We start from the raw sequence: 377 nt of genomic DNA, 5'->3' as shown, positions 1-377 counted from the left end.
GCCCGTTTGTCCCCTCGAGGTCTTCTCATCACCTATCTCCACCCCCCTCTCTCCTCAATCCACACAGGTCAACTCCATCCCCTCACACATAGTCCACCCAGCGTTTGCATGGCCGACCTCTCTCATAGGATCGAGTGTGTGTTTACGCAGTGTTTAATCATTTAAGTAGTATCTGATGTGTATCCATGTGATTCCTGATGAATTAAATGTTTATCGGAAAAATAATTCATATTGATTTGATTTCATATTTTTTTTGATTAAAGTATAATCGATGAGCCAAATTAGCTTTAACTGTTTGCGGAAAGTCGGATAACATTTGGCTCTTAATTGGATATATTCTTATGAAACCAAATCCAAAAGGAGTTTGGATAATAAAT

The sequence above is a fragment of the Penaeus monodon genome, chromosome 28, assembly GCF_015228065.2.
Source record: "Penaeus monodon isolate SGIC_2016 chromosome 28, NSTDA_Pmon_1, whole genome shotgun sequence".
NCBI lineage: Eukaryota > Metazoa > Arthropoda > Malacostraca > Decapoda > Penaeidae > Penaeus > Penaeus monodon.
This window is presented reverse-complemented; position numbering follows the sequence as displayed.